This window comes from Gossypium hirsutum, chromosome D03 (genome assembly GCF_007990345.1).
Source record: "Gossypium hirsutum isolate 1008001.06 chromosome D03, Gossypium_hirsutum_v2.1, whole genome shotgun sequence".
In the NCBI taxonomy this organism is placed as follows: Eukaryota; Viridiplantae; Streptophyta; class Magnoliopsida; order Malvales; family Malvaceae; genus Gossypium; species Gossypium hirsutum.
The window spans coordinates 16507057-16519599 of NC_053439.1; the positions used below are offsets into that span (position 1 = coordinate 16507057).

Consider the following 12543-nt stretch of genomic DNA (forward strand, 5'->3'; position numbering starts at 1 on the left):
ATGTACCTACATAGAAACATATAAACCATCAATTTTCTTATTTAATTGTTCTACCTGATTGGATAAAATGATGACTCCATCTAAGTTGAAAACACCGAGTACTTTCATCTTCTTTGTCCTCATGACTTGTCACTGATAACTATTCAGTGCCATCTCCTCAATAAATACATAAGCTGTTTCGGGTGTTTTATTGTTAAGTATTCCTTCGGCTGCTGCATCAACTAACTGCCTCGTTGAAAGGTTCAAACCATTGTAGAAGGTTTGAACTTGTAGCCATAGAGGTAACCCATGGTGAGGGCACCGTCTCAATAAGTCCTTATACCTCTCCCATGCATCATATAACATTTCTAAATCGATCTGCACGAAGGAAGAGATATCATTCCTCAACTTGGCTGTCTTAGCCGGTGGAAAGTACCTTAGAAGGAACTTGTAACATCCCAAATTTAGCTCCATAAAATTTAGAAAAATATCAAAAATAGGGAATTGACACAATGGTTAGTCATTAAATGTGAAAGCTTGAAAGTTAGTTGGAGGTCCCAAGTTCAAGTCTTAACTGTTACAAAATAAATTATTCTTTTTGCAAATTCCCTTGTTTTTTTATGTGTTGGCATCCAAGCTTAGTAAACTTAGGTATAAATACATGCTTTTATCAAAATAATTAGCATTTTAACCCATTTTATTCTACCTTAGCCGTCCCTAACCCCCTCTCTCTCTCTTCACCTTTATTTTTTTTCTTTTCCCTTTTTCCTCCATTGTTGTCATTGCCTACACCTCCCATTTTACCATCTTCTTCTTCTTCTTTTTGCATCAAGATTGTGCACGATCTCTTTTATTATATTGCTAAAATTTTTCCTCAATTAAATCATCCTCAAATCTGAAATTTTGAACTCCAAGATCAATCCCAAACATCGCCTAGAAAGTGCCATTGTTGTTTCTCTTGACTAGCTTGTGTAAGGTCTCTTCTCTCTTCAATTTCTTAATTAATCTTGTCCATTAAAAACCTAAATTTCAAGATCTGAAATTTAGGGGATTTTAAATAATTTTAAATTTATTTTTCCATATTTTAATGAGGTCTCAAACCATTTTAAAATTCAACCTCAAATTCAGCCACCATGGGTGGTGGTGTGTGTGTATATGTGTAGAATAGGAGGCTGTTTTGTTTATTGAATCTTACCCAATTAATTCCAACCTTAATTTGAGTTCTTGAACCCTCCTAACCAGTTATTATACGATTGTCAATTAGGGAAAAACGTTCTTGGTCATTTGGGCATTCGAAACTCACAAATTGGGAGGCATAAGTGCAGTTCAGCGTAAAATTAATTATTGTTTCGACATAGTTGTAGGGTAAATGTTATGGATTGATTAAATGAAGGAACTTAATAATTATTAGCTACTGATTTTCCAGTATATTATGTAATTAGGTGCTGACCCAAATGCCTCGAATCAACCGTAAAGCTGAAGAACGATCGTACGTACTGTTCGCATCTACAAGGTAAGAAATTGAACTAGTTGAATTCGTAAAATAGTTATTAATTTGAAAATTGGTTTGAACCCATAATTGGGTAATCGGGAGTTGGTTAAGTGGTAAATTTATTTAATTTATACTGAATTTTGATTTAGGATCGTATAAAGGTTTACTAAGGAAAATTGGAAGATTCACTAGCGTGCTGCGAGAAAGCGAAAAATAAGGTGTGGGTCCTAAACTTGTAAAATTTGTTTAATAATGATAAATTTCATGTTATATTTGATAAATTGGCTTGCTGATTTGTTTGACATAGTAGCCAAAATATTAGTTTTGCGAGTGGCCGAACCAGGTACGTTTCAAGCCTTAAAAGACTAATGTGTTGACAAAATTGCTGGTTTGACTGTATGAATATGTAATTGAGATTGTTATGCATAATTATATTATGTGTCATGAGAATGTTTGATAGAATGGTATGAAATGTTGAGATATTAGGTTTGTGCATGATTTAAATGCATTAAATGTTTACTATGATATATATACGTGAGGTTGCTATTGCTACACAATGAAATTTGTTAAGTATGTGAATTAAACGATATTGATAGATTCCATCTTATTGGTAATTTGAAAATTGGAACACTGCTTCCTTTCTCTAAAAGTATGTGATTATTGAGAACATGTTGAACATGTCGAATAAATGTGAAAAGTATTGAAATGTGATTACGTGTGAATTTGTATGACATATTGCATGTGCATTAGGATGAGATTTTGGGTTATTTTATTATTATTTTAATTTAATTATATTTTTAATTACATGGCGGACTTCGGACTTTACTTTGTCATATTATTTTAATTTAATTATATTTTTTGGTTATTTTATTATTATTCAGTTTTGGATTGTAAAGTTTCTTTAAACTGTGGTTTGGGACTGTTTGAGATTTGGGGGTTTTTCATGCATGCATGGCACACATATTTGGTATAGATACATGGTTTTTATAAATAGGTTAAAATGGTCTATGCATGATATATGGCTAAATTAATAATTTTACTAGTAATGGTACATATCCGCTGCTAAGAAGATAACAAAATGATTTTTTAAGGGCAACGCAGTCAGTAAGGTTTTACAAAAGCTTACCTAATTCGCTAATTTGACCTAAACATGCTTAGACTAAGTAAATGGATGTTTTCCAAAGCTAGCAATAGAAACCACAGTTTTATAAAAAGGAGTACTTGAAGGTTTTTAACTATCGTTAGGGTAGGTTCGACACTAAGGTGTCCAATGTGACCTTCCCAATTCGATCATAATGTCTAGGCCGGGTTTGGGAGGTTACAAACTTCTCGGTCATTTGAACCTATGTGTTAATGGAACCTCGTGGTAAAGAGTCCAACCATTGTTTAGCTTTGTTCTTCAATGAGAAAGGAAATAACCGTAAGCGAATGGCATCGTCAGTGATGCCATTAAACTTGAAAGTATCGCAGATATCTAGAAAATTGGCTAAATGACTATTTGAACCTTCATCTTGCAAACCATCGAACTGAACAAATTTTTGGATCATCTGAATGGTATTCGGCTTTAGTTCGAAATTATTTGCAGCAATAGTGGGTCGCATAATACTCGATTCATCCCTAGTCAAAGTGGGCTTGGCATAATCGTACGTAGTACGAGGAACAGGATCTGGATTTGCAGGATTTGCAACAACTACAGGAGATAGTTTATTATTCTGATTATCACCCATCTCTTTAGTAATAATAATGTCTTCTTGTTCGTCTACTATATTCTATCGACTTTGCCCTACTTCTCTATGATTTCTATGAGCAGTACTTTCAATTTCATTGTCAAATAATAATGGTCCCGATAGGTTTTTTTCTTGTCATAAACTAAAAGAACCTACGTGAAGCAAATAAAAGAAAATAAATTAGAATATAAAAATTAAACTAAAAATAAAAATAAAATGCAATAAAAATAAATGGCTAAATTAATAAAAAATCAAGTGTTCCTAATATTTTAGTCCCCCGCAACAGCACCAAAAACTTGATGGTCACTAAACTAACTATAAATACGACAAAGGCAAGCGCACCTATCGAGCAATAGTATAAGTATGGTGAGTAGAGAATATCATATCCATGAGGACTAAAAGTACTAGTAATTACTTTCTTCTTATTATTTAGCCGGCAAATTAGAGTGATTGTGTTTTAATCTACAATTTACTAAACTAATTTAACTAAGAACGCAACAGAGAATTAAATAGGAAAATAATCGAAGATAACCAATGAGATAGGCAATACCCGAGAAAGAATCCACGTAGATTCACCTATTATTATAAATCTAAATTAAACGATTTATTCACTTGATACTTGATCCGTAGAAATCCCTAAATTATGATAATATCTTTTTCAAGAGTAAGAACAACTGACTCTAGGTTGATTAATTGAAATCTCTTTCTAATAAAACCCATAACGTCGTATTAACTTGATTTATAGATTCCCCTATTAGATTTGACTCTAATCTAGTAGATTTATTTCATCCTATTTCTAGGATTGCATGCATCTCCACTCAATTATACTAGATCTACTCTTAAACAGGGCTTTTTGCTCCACTGAATTAAGCACATTAAGCATGAATTAATATCCCAAATATATTAAAACAAGAAATAAACATACATAATTTAGAACAAGAATCAAGGATTTATCGAGTAAAAAAGAAATTAAATAATAGGATCTATCATAGGTTTCATCTCCCCTAGGTATCTAGGGGATTAGTTTATAATCTTAAACAAAAATATCTTAAAGTTAGAAAAACAACAAGACATAAAGAAACTCAATAAAACTTCAAAAAGAAATTAAAAGAAGATCTTCAATCTTGATGGAGATCCGCTTCTGAGTTGGCTTCAATGGTGTTTTTCGAGTGTTTTCTTCGATCTTCTTCGATTGCCCCCATTATGTTTTCTTCTAATGGGTATTTATAGACTTTAGAATGCTCAGAAACCCTAAAAATTGAGTTTTCTATGTATTTGGAAAGTAGGGTGTGAAATCGACATGGGCTGGTACATAGGCGTGTGTCTTGCCCGTGTGGAAATGCCCAGGCCGTGTGGATCCTGAAGACAGCTCTTTTTATCTAATTTTGGCTCAATTTTCGCTCCTATCGCTCCCAAAACTCCTAAGTATAGAAACATGAATTTAAAGGATTAGGAGCATCAAATTCACTAGTTTGCATAATTAATCAAGCAAAAACGCATTAAGAATGGGATTAAAATATGTTAGTTTTATAGGTTATCAATAATTTATTGATTTGCCAACTAGATGTTTATAGTACCTTCTTACAAGGCAACTTGAAGAATAAGATTTCATAACCTAGCCTCTTAGTTTTGTGAATCTTTATTAGCTTTGATGTCCCAAGATTTTGATATAACAACATTTAAGATAAATTTTATATGTATTATATTTCCAAATTCATTTGGTGAAGATGTGATTGAAAATTTTATCAAACATTTTCAAAACATTATCAAAGACTTGCAATATACTTAAAAATATATTTTTTAAATGAGTTTTAATTTATCCCAATATTTTTTAAGTTAATACCAAATTTTTCTAAGATGTTAAATTTTTTTTTAAAGGACTTTGGTATGTAAGTCTCGAGATAGACAACTATATGTCTCGAGACATGAAAACTTCGAAGCAAAAATCTACTTCAAAAGTTGCATGTCTAGAATTTATGTGAACTGCTCAAATTGATTAGCTTGTTTAAATTTTATCTTTTATGCATAAAAAGAAAAAAATACTAAAGCATTAGTACAATAAAATTTAAATTAAATAAAAGTAAATAATGAGAACAACCAATGACCAATTACTACTCTAGCATTTAAATATGAAAGAAAAACGGTATGAACACTTGACTTCTAATCAAGCCATATCAAAAAACATTTTATATTGAGAAATAACACTAGTAAAAATTCAAATTTCATGGATACAAAGCTACATCATTTAGCGCTCACCCGCCATAATGGAGCATGCGAATTTGTGCATTGGATCTAACACCAACAATCTTATTCTTAATAGAAATATATAAAATCTCATAAATTGTTAAATCCTTTAGAATATATGTAGGAAAAATAAGTTGATTTGAACTTGAGAAATTGAGTCATCGCGAACTCGAACAATCGAGTCACTAATGACCAAGAAAACATGAGTCCTTATAGACTTGAAAAAGCCTCCCTCAAGGGAGGAGCTATGGACAAAGCCCCAAGAAAATTATTATTTTGAGTAACATTCCAATGTTGAAAAAAGAGGGCAATTGCCAAATGAGAAGACTTAGTAGATAAGAAAAAAAATGATGCTGTGATTTTAGTAGGGAAAAAGATGGGAAAGGAGGTTGGCGAAAGCCCCCAATCGACAAATGACAATTAGCGACCAAAGAAGAAGCCCCAAACTGCCTTAAGGGGAGGAGAATGTCATATAAAAACAATGGAGAATAGAGAAAGAAAAGAACGAAAGAGAGGGAAAAGGCTACCATCAAAAGGCTAGGGTTGCAGTTGCTACCCCACATGCTTAGGGTTTGGAATGTTTCACTACTTGACCTTGACGAAAAGGGATTAATTTTTTTTGTTCAATCTCATTCTTTTTTTTATTGAAGACCAAATTATTGTTTAATAATAATATAATAATAAATAGTGAAAATATCTTTTTAATTTGAAAAATAATTATTTTTCATTCAAATCATTATTATGTCCTATAAAAGTTACAATTTCACTAAATGATAAAAATATTTAAAATGTTAGTATTTAGTATGTTTATAGTGCATGTTTTTAACTCCATAAAAAAAATTAAAAGGGAAATAATTTGATACACAACTTGTGGAGTTTTTAGGCTAACCATTTTACTATATAATTTAAAACACCTAGGAGATGTTCAAAGTTCTTCATGGTATTGTGATATACCATAGTTAATGCTACCCTTAGATGGCATGTAATACATAGTCATGGTAAGATTTCAATAGAATGTAATTCCTAATATTTGTGATTTCCATGAAAGTAACATTACAACGTTTGGTAAATTGGAATATGAACTAGAATCTTGAGAAAGTTATATCAATGTGTTTGGTTCACTAAGCACTTTACAACGAATGTGATGGTAAATTTCAAAATTGCCCCCACTAAATAGAGGTGCTCATGGGTCAAGCTTATGCAAGGTATTTAGAACACTTTTCTAGCCCGGGCCTGACCAGAAAACTAGGCTTACTTTTTTGCCCAAGCCCAACCTGATTTAAGAAAAGTAAACCCAGGGCCGACCATTTTTTACTTTTTAAGTTTACTTTTTATTTAAAATTAATTTTTTTAAAATATAATACAAAATGCACTAAAAATGCTAAAATAAAAGTTTTCTAACACATTACAAATACATTAAAAAGTAGGGTAAACTACCAAAATAGTCATTGTTGTTTGCCTCAGGTTACATTTTAGTCACTTATGTTTGAAATGTTACATTTTAGTCACTTATGTTATCGTGTTGTAACATTTTAGTCACTGAGTCATTAATTATCGTTAACGGTGTGACCGTAAGCTGATGTGGCACATTAAATCATCATTTCAAACAAAATTTTTTGGTTAAATTATACAATTGGTCCCTATATGTTTTCGTTTTGAACAATTAATTTTTTTTTCTTTTACATTCTTTTAACTTTACTTTTTTTTTCTTATTTTCCACTCTTTTTGTCACGAAGTCTAAACAGAAAGATTAAATTATTAGTAAGAAAAAGATTATAGAGATAAATATGAGGGTGAATAGTTTTTTTCTTAAAAAAAATAAAGGAAAGATGATGATGAGTGTAGTGCCAGAGAAAAATCTTGAGAAGCAAATAGGGAAACAAATGAGATGCATGGATGGTTTCCTTCAGATCTTTGATCATCACCAGCTTCTTTTTGGCAAATGCCTTTACTCCGCTAAGTGCCTCCCTCCCGAGGAAACGCTGGTTGGTTTTATTTTATGATCTCCGTCTTTCATTTTTTTTACGTTGGTTTGTATTGTTTTATCGACTTTTTTTTAATTTGTTTTAGGCGAGTGAAAAGAAAACGGAGCAAGTGAAGACAATTAAGACACCAACAATATCGAGAGAAACAGCCACAAGGTCGAGTAGTAGTGCCACCGAAATGTTCGAAGCAATCTATGATTACATTGGAGCTTCGATCTTAGACATCATAACTTTCCACGCCTATTGGTAATCAGAGCAAGTCGCCTCTCCCCCTTCTGTTTTTGAGTACAAAGAAGGCAACGCGAGGTCGTCATGGAAATTCTTCAAGGAAGCTCCAAGGCTCTCTTTGGACAATAGAGCCATCGTTGATGCTAAAGGAAGCCTTAAGCCTCGAGAGATTCGTATGAATGCCTCCATATTATCTGCGAACCAATGCGAAGATGAGGTGGACAATAATGATAAACAATGACGGTCACCAAGCATAATTGCAAGGCTCATGGGACTGGAACTGTTACCGGATTCGAATCCTGAACTGAACGGAAAAAATATAGGGAGCAATTGTATAATTTAACTTAAAATTTTCATTTGAAATGATAATTTAATGTGTCACGTCAACTTACCGTTACGCCGTAAACGACAATTAACGACTCAGTGAATAAAATGTTACAACATGATAACATAAATGACTAAAACGTAACATTTCAAAACTAAGTGACTAAAATGTAACCCGAGGCAAGCAAAAGTGACTATTTTGATAGTTTACCCTAAAAAGTATTTATATTAAAAAACACAAATAAATATAATACATATTTTATTGTATTAAATATGATTTTTAAAATTTTATATTTCCAGATGGGTTATTTAGTTCGGTAAGTTTTTTTTAGGTCTTGGGCAATGAGTTTAATTGTTATTGAATTAGTGATTTAATATAAATAAAAATAAAAATAAAAATGTATAATTATTATTGAACATATATAATTAATATAATATTGGTTTATAAGATAATATTCAGGCTAGGCTAAGGCAGAAAAATCTTGCCCAAGGTTCGACCCATATAGAAAAACAGGCCTTAAATTTTACCCACAAGCCCATTTTTCGGACCTCGTATTTTGTTCAAACCCTCCCATTTTTCAAGTAGACCTTCGGGTTTAGGCAGGTGACCCAACCCATGAGTAAGTTTACCATCAAATAAAATACAAATTTAATTATTTTTTAATATTTTTCAATGATATTTATTATTTACAAAAGTTACCTTATTATTAACAAACAAGTAATTTAATATATTTATTTTAAATAAAAATAATTTATTTATTTATCTTATTAATATAGTACTAAATTGAAAATAAAATTTAAATATTTCATATGTATTGAATTAGAATATAATTTAAAAGTTTTAATTAAATAGCATTTAAAATAAATTAAAATTTTTTATTATTTTGTGACAAACAAGTATTGCATAATAAAAATAATTAATTAATTAATTTTGTCTCAAAGATAAATTTTAACTTTTCAGCTAAATGAGAAAAATTACTTTCGCAACAATATTAAAAGGAATGCTTAAAATATAATTTGATTTTTCTAATGTGGTACCAATATTATTTTTTGTTCAATATGATATCTATATTTGACAAAAGTTATACATTTTAGTACATAAAAGTAATTGTGTTAAGTTTTTTAGTGTTTAGTTTGAGTTTTAATATTGATTTAATGAAAATTCATAATTAAACTAATAATATTAGCAATTAATTTTCATCAAATAAACCCTAAAACTCAAATTAAATCAAATTCATTAGATTGTATTTGACAATTAAAAAACAAAATTAAACAAATTTACACTTCACACTAATTTTTTTCTATTAGTATAATCATGACAAATTCAAACCTAATAATATTAGCAATTAACTTTCATGAAATCAACTCAAAAACTTGAATTAAATACTAGAAAATTAACACCGTTATCTTTGAGTACCAAAATATCTAACTTTTATGAAATACAGATACCATATTAAAAAAAATACCATATTAACAAATATTAAATTTAAATACCAAATTATGAATTAAACAAAAAAGAAATCATATTTTCTTGGTTGAAAAAACTAAGTCTGGAATAAAATTACATTAATAGTTTTTAACGCATAATATGCAATCACCCTCCCACCAATTAATTCAAAAAAGTAATTGCCTTTTATTATACCTAGAAAAATAATTGTATGAAACAATATATTATCGCTGTCAAATTGGTTAATGCTATATCAATAATTTTATCTTAAATTTCGAAATTTTAATTTAAAAAAATACTAATGTATCATTAAATTATTAAAAAAATATAGATGACGGTAATATCTTGTTTGATACCATCTTTCCCCTTCCTCTGGTCAGAAGCGAGGCGGATAACTTAAGCTGCTCGCCTCATGCATATTTGAAACCACTGCGGAAGGGAGAAAGTTATTGTTACTTAATTTGAAACAAACATGAATTTTTTAAATCTAATAAAAGAAAACGTCATACTTAAAATGTATTTTATATCTGCTCTTTGCAAACCGAAAGCCAAAGAGAGAGAAGCTGAGAAGAAACGACCTTGAGTTGATAAACAGAACAAAATCCTTTTCCTAAACCTCTACGCCTCCGTTACCACCTCCTTTCTTCCTGCCAAATCCCTTTTTTAACTTCCATATTTACTCTTTCCATATATAAAAAGAAAATCTTTTTTTTTTTGTGCATTAAAGGCCCACCCTCCCCCACTCTGGTTTTTATTCTTCCCATTGACTCCTACTCTTCTCTCTCTTGGGTGCTTTTCATCTCTCTTTATAACTCCCAACTCATCCTCAAAAGATTTTTCTCAGCAAGCAAAAAGAAAGTGAGAAAACAGAGCTTTAGAGAGTAGAGAGAGCAGGGGTTTCTTTGTTTCTTTTCAAGCCCTCCTCCACTATCCTTTTCCTTGTTTTCTTTTCGGGTCCTCTCTTCTTTTTCCCCATATCCTTGTTTTTCTCGGGATTGTCCAAACATGGGTTCTTCTAAACTCCATCAGAATGATGCAAACTGTGTTTGGGTTGATGGGCCTATCATTGTAGGTGCAGGGCCATCGGGTCTAGCAACATCAGCTTGCCTTACTCAGCAGGGCGTCCCTTCTCTTATTCTTGAGAAAAGCGACTGCTTAGCTTCTCTATGGCAACTTCGAACCTATGATCGTCTCAAACTCCATCTCCCCAAACAGTTTTGTGAATTGCCACTCCTTGGTTTCCCTCACAATTTCCCCAAGTACCCAACCAAGCACCAGTTCATCTCTTACTTGGAATCCTACGCTGGACACTTCTCAATCCAACCTAGGTTCAACCAAGCGGTACAAAGCGCAGATTACGATCACATTTTGGGGTTCTGGAGGGTTAAAACTCAAGACTCTGAATACATTTCAAGGTGGCTTATTACAGCTACTGGTGAAAATGCTGAGCCTGTAATACCAGACATTCCTGGGATTAACAAGTTCAACGGTTCTGTAGTTCATACCAGTTCGTATAAGTCGGGTTCTGAGTTTAAAACCAAAGGGTTTTGGTCATTGGATGCGGCAACTCTGGCATGGAGGTCAGCTTAGACCTTTGCCGGTACAATGCAATCCCTCATATGGTTGTTAGAAACACGGTAACTTCATCTAATTCTATATCGGACTTCCTTAACTTTAATGTAAATAATAGTTAAAAACGTATATATATTGTTTATATGTTTGATTTTTTTCGGTTTTGCAGGTGCATGTATTGCCAAGGGAGATGTTTGGTTTCTCGACATTTGGAATAGCCATGGCGCTTATCAAATGGTTCCCATTATGGCTAGTTGATAAGTTCCTGTTGCTGGTAGCTAACTTCATCTTAGGCAACACTGACCAAGTAGGTCTCCGGCGACCAAAACTGGTCCAATTGAGCTCAAGAATGTCACTGGAAAGACACCGGTGCTCGATGTTGGTGCACTATCACAGATAAAATCTGGGGAAATTAAGGTAAATAGACCCATGTTCGATCAATCACATCTTGTTCCAACATATATATGTTTAGTTGATTTTGTTAGGTATTTCAGGTGATGGAAGGTGTGAAAGAGATAACAGGAAATGGAGCTAAGTTTATGGATGGACAAGAAAAGGAGATTGATTCTATAATCTTGGCAACTGGGTACAAAAGCAATGTGCCTATTTGGCTCAAGGTAATAACAATGAGTTGTTGCATTTTGTTTAGTTTTTAGTTCTATCTTATTGTGTATCACACATCACTTTCTGCCTTGGACACATTTATTTAGCCCACAAGCCAACAAATCTCTTCTTTTCTCCCTGCAGGGAAGAAAAAAGGAAGCCTCTTTTCTCCATGAAAGAAAACATATTTTATGTATTCAAACTTCAAATGTGTTAAATATTTGTTTATTAGGGTTTGCCGGAAATTAAATTCTCTGTGATGTGTAACTGTCATCAAATATAGTGTTGTTTTTTAGGATTCATTAGCCTAAACCAAGAAGAAAATGGGTTTTTGTTACCATATTTTGACAGATTTTTCACCATTTCTTTTGGCACCAAACATTGATTAAAAGAGTTGATTTTATTAGTGGCAGTAAACTTTTTCCCGTTTTGGAAATATAGGGATGTGATTTTTTCAACAAAGACGGCATGCCAAAAACGCCGTTTCCTAACGGATGGAAAGAGAAGGGATTATACACAGTTGGGTTTACAAGAAGAGGGCTCCTAGGAACGGCTTCTGACGCCGTTAAAATTGCTAGGGACATTGCTCGACAATGGAGGCCAAACGACAGTTGTAGTAATTCTCATGTTATCCTGCTCAAAGAAACATGATTCTAAAACAAAATAATAATAAATACAAAAATACTTCTAAGTTCGATTTTACCGGAGGTTAGGCTTTTCGTTTTCTTTCTAGAATATTGTAAGTGCACCAATTTTGTTACAAAGGAGTTTTGCATCCATTTACCTCTTATGATGAGGTAAGTTTAACTTTGTACAAAATAATTTCATGAATAGAATCTACTTTCAAAATTTATTCAACAAATTTGTTTTGAAATTGTGTTAGATTTGTGATTTTGGTACCCATAATGGTATGGGGTAGATAGAACAAAAGAAAGATTTGCA

General features: G+C 32.0%; 1 non-coding gene and 1 pseudogene across 1 annotated transcript; both read left to right on the forward strand.

Annotated features, from left to right (window-relative positions):
- Nucleotides 1–283: 283 nt before the first annotated feature.
- On the forward strand, nt 284–390 carry LOC121215646 (small nucleolar RNA R71). Its single transcript, XR_005911622.1, has one exon. It is a non-coding gene; the product is annotated as a small nucleolar RNA R71 (small nucleolar RNA).
- A 9736-nt stretch (nt 391–10126) lies between these two features.
- Nucleotides 10127–12436, forward strand: LOC121215445 (probable indole-3-pyruvate monooxygenase YUCCA4; annotated as a pseudogene).
- The last annotated feature ends 107 nt before the right edge of the window (nt 12437–12543 follow it).